This window comes from Mugil cephalus, chromosome 9 (genome assembly GCF_022458985.1).
Source record: "Mugil cephalus isolate CIBA_MC_2020 chromosome 9, CIBA_Mcephalus_1.1, whole genome shotgun sequence".
NCBI classification, from domain to species: domain Eukaryota; kingdom Metazoa; phylum Chordata; class Actinopteri; order Mugiliformes; family Mugilidae; genus Mugil; species Mugil cephalus.
Genome location: NC_061778.1, coordinates 22,005,136 through 22,009,658, shown reverse-complemented (window position 1 = coordinate 22,009,658; position 4,523 = coordinate 22,005,136).

The following is a 4,523-nucleotide window of genomic DNA, read 5'->3' as shown; positions in this document are numbered from 1 at the left end:
AAATGGGGGCACACTCATAAGTTGTCTTCTTAAAAGAATTTTTCAGTTCTGGCCACTTTAGAAAAAGTATGTACAAAAACAATTTTATTAGTTCTCAATGCAGAATTTTTAGCACAACAAGCTACACAATTTCACAAACTGCTTTTGTTGGATGAAAACTCCTTATCCCGTAAATGATTTACCCCCAATGCCGCGGCTCATTTAGTTTATTGTGAAAAAAATTTTTTTTTTTTTTTTATCCCCCCCTGTAATGTTTTTTGTCTATTGAATTTTGATTTCTTCAACTGATTATTGTGGCCATTTTGCGTTCTGTTAATCGGATTCCTATTGACTCTCAGTGAGATTTGTTTTTTATGAAATTTGCCCAACTGGTTATTTAAAAGTTTTCTGGGGTTTTAGGAATGAGATAGTAGTGATACAGGCCTTAATTTGTGAATTGGGGGTTTATTCCCCGATTTGAACAGGATTGTATTTTCATTTTTTTCTGGAAAGTACCAGTTTTAATGTAGGTCACTGATTATGTTAATAGGTCTGAAACTCTTAATCACTCTATTTTTGCCAACCAGATTTTAATTTTTCAGTTTAGTTGATCACTTGTGTTACGAGTTTTAAGCCCTGCCAACAAATAAATTTTTTTGTCATCACAAAAAAAATCTTTTAATACTTTGGAAACCCTGCATATATTAATAACATTTAGTATAAAAAGTTTAGGGCCCAGCACTGACCCCTGGGGGACGCCGCAAGGAATGTTCAAACATGATGAACAAGCGTCACACAATTTCACAAACTGCTTCCTGTTGCATGAATAACTTCTTATCCAGTCAAATGATTTACATGTGTATGTGTGTCGGGGAGGACGTGGCGCAGCACCTATCACAGAACGCGAACGTCAGTAACCAATGAGGTTTTTTATTTAAACCCAAACACAGATATTGCTCAACCTATTACATAATGTGAAGATGATTTATTATGTGCTCAAAAGAAATTTTTTAAGCGCTTTGAAAGAAGATTTTTGTGTATGAAAAAAAATTACAGAAAATACAAACATTTTGTCAGTTTGTTTTATTACTCCTTTTGTTACGAGTACCTGGTTATTCTGGGAAGTCAGCAGACCACAGCAGTTCTCCATTGTCTGGTAAATGTTGTGAATCTGTTACCACTTCTCTGGTTATGACACAATATCTGTTAAAAAAGTTTTAAAGGAAGATTGAAAGAGGAAATTCAAATTTTCATTCACATTAAACAGAGTCGAAACACCAAAACAGACATGTAAGAAAACTAAGGGGTTAGTTACCTAATTAATGTGTCCTATGACAATAATTTGGAATTAAACCCAGTAATTATATATTTTATAATGATACTGAAACTTGAGATGATGATTTGTTTCTTCAATACTAGCCCCCTCCAATTGAATGTGTACTTGCACGTCTGTAATTGCCGAAATGTATTATTCTTGTTTTGTTCAGATTTAACAACAGTTTATTTCTGTCCAACCATGATTTTAATTTATTCAGTTCAGTACTGATCACTTGTGTTACGAGTTGTAAGTCACTGCCAGACCAAATAATATTTGTGTCATCAGCAAATAAAATCATCTTCAATACTTTTGAAACCCGCTACACAATAAAATTTTAAAAAAAAAGTTTAGGGGCCCCGCACCCACCCCCGGGGGGCGCCCCAAGGAATGTTCAAACCTGTGAACAAGCGTCACACAAAATTTTGCAAATGTTCCTGTTTCATGATAATCCTTATCCAGTAAATGATTTTCTGTGTTGTGTGTCGGGGAGGACGGCGCTACCCATCACGACGCAGACACAGTCGATAACCAATGAGGATTTTCATTTAAACCGAGCACAGATATTGACTCGTACACTTGTATAATACTACAGTCGGGAAAAGTGTCGATCCCTACCGGGTACCCTTTCAGCCGGAGTATCGAGTCAAAATCTATTAGTACAACAACATTTGAAAAGTGGAAACACACCCTAAGTTGTCTTCTGTCAGAATTGTTCAGTTCTGGCCACTTGAGAAAGTATGTACAAAATAAGCAAATAGTTAACATGACTGTGTCAAACTATGTGAAGACAGAATTTATTAAGCATCAACAAGCATCACACAATTTCACAAACTGCTTCCTGTTGGATGAATAACTCCTTATCCAGTCAAATGATTTACCCCTAATGCCATGCCGGTGTCATTTCTTGAATATACAGTTTTTTGTCTATTGAATTTGTGATTTCTTCAACTGAATTGATTCGTGCCATTTATGTTGCTCTGTTAATTCAGAATCCATATTGACTCTCAGTGAGTAGTTTGTTTTTCTATGAATTTGCCCAACTGGTTATTGAAAAGCTTTTCTGGGATTTTAGAGAACTGACGTAGTAGTGATACAGGCCTATAATTTGTGAATTGGTGTTTATTCCAAGATTTGTACAGAGACTTCTATTTTCATTTTGTTCTGGAAATGTACGTTGAAAAGGTAGGGCATGAGTATGTTAATAGGGGAAATCTCTTCAATCACTTTTTAAAATTTCAACATAACTTGGGGTTTTAATTTTTTTTTTGGGGGGGGGGGGGTTTTTTTTTTTTTTTGGGGTGGGGGGCAGACAATTGATGTCCTTAGCTTTTGGTTCAGGTATTTCTTCATCAGGGGTAAAAATTAAAGAATTTATTAAAGCTATTAACCACTTTATTCATATTATATTTTTTTGTATTATTGATAATAAAATACTTAGGATAATTAGATTGTTTAGAGTTGTTTTTATTACAGTGTTTAGTATGTTCCATATACCTTTAATGTTATTCTTATTGTCATCTAATTTCTTAGTGTCATTTCTAATTTCCTTGCTGCTCTTATAATATTAGTTAACTTGTTTTTATATTTTCTATATTTAGTTTCTGTCTCTGTGGTTCTTTTTCTCATAAATTATCTGTAAAGTGTATTTTTCTTTTTGCAAGCATTTTGCAAATCTTCATATTTATTTATACTGTAATTTCTTTTATTTTTTATCAGACAGTTTGACTCTCACAAGCACGCACACATTCACACACCGGTGCCACACACTGGGAGAAACTGGGGTTCAGTGTCTTGCTCAAGGACACTTCGGCGTGTGGCACACTGTGGGAACTGAACCACTAACCTTTCGGTTCATGGGCAACCCGCTCTACCTACTGATGTGGCTGTGGTGAAAGTGAAAGTGAAAGTGAAGTCTCTGTTTTCAGTCACAAGTTACTGTTTTCAGTACTTCTACTACAAAATATATTGTTTTGGTCTTGCCATGGAAATTCATTTGCGTTTTCTTATTTTTGATGTCTTCTCCATTTGCACCTGAACCTGTGGTTTGTAAGACATTCAATCCATGTTGTTTGTACATAAGAAATTATCATTTAAAAACTTGAAAATAGAACAGAAACGCCTCTACTGCCGCATTGTGTACACAATTCGAGGTTTAAAGCAGCTCAGATGTCTAACTGTGTGACCTTAATACAAACTTCATGTGATGACAGTCTAACCACCCTTGTCCCCCGTTAAAACGCGTATTTTGTCCCCTTATGTCAAATAAAACAAAACTAACCAGTTGAAACCCTTAAAAAATGACTAGATGAAATCTTACCTTGAGGGCCAAAATTTTTAAGACAAAAAAGTCCAGACAGTTACTTTTCTCTTGGGAAATGTAAACAATTTAAGTTCAAAACAGAAGGACTTTTAGAACTCAGACTGAAGTGCTACTGAGAGCGCTCAATTACCATGAGAAAGTGCACAGTGTGGGTGTAAGTTTGCAAACCAAAACCCACTTGCTGTGCTTCTTTTTCTGACATCTGTGTCCACACCGAGCACGGTAGGCGGTAGCACATATACTAAAATTGGACCGATACAGAGAAGATTAGCATGGCCCCCATCGAGCATTCTTCTCAGTGGGGGCCTGTGAATAGCTGTGGTGTCCAGAATAGGTCAGCACGAGGATGACACACGAGGGGTTATACACACACACACACACACACACACACACACACACACACAGACACACACACACAGCACAGTAGCACATGAACGGGAGGCAGGGAGACAGAGAACTTGCTGAGACAGAAACTAAATGCATTAGAAAGGGTAAGGAAAATGAGTGAAAGTATATGGACACATTGTAATGTGCTGGATAGTACAAAGGCAGGGCGTAGATTTAAGTTAAATTTTATACCAAGCAGGCACCGCAAATAACTTGCACATGAACTGTCCATATTTGTTTTTGTATTTTGTCATACATCATTATATCATAATATAATATGAATATAATATAGATATATTATAATATAATATAAGAATATAATAAAAATAGATAAAACAGCAACAACAGTAATAATCGATTGGTTAAATAATAAAAGAAAAATAAAACTATAAAAAGAAAATACAAAGCACAGCAAATTACATGCAGCACAGGACATGATATAAAGAAATGGAAATGGAACCACTGGAGAAAATCAAACCACCCAACTTTTAAAAAATTTTTCAGGGGACATTTTAAAGG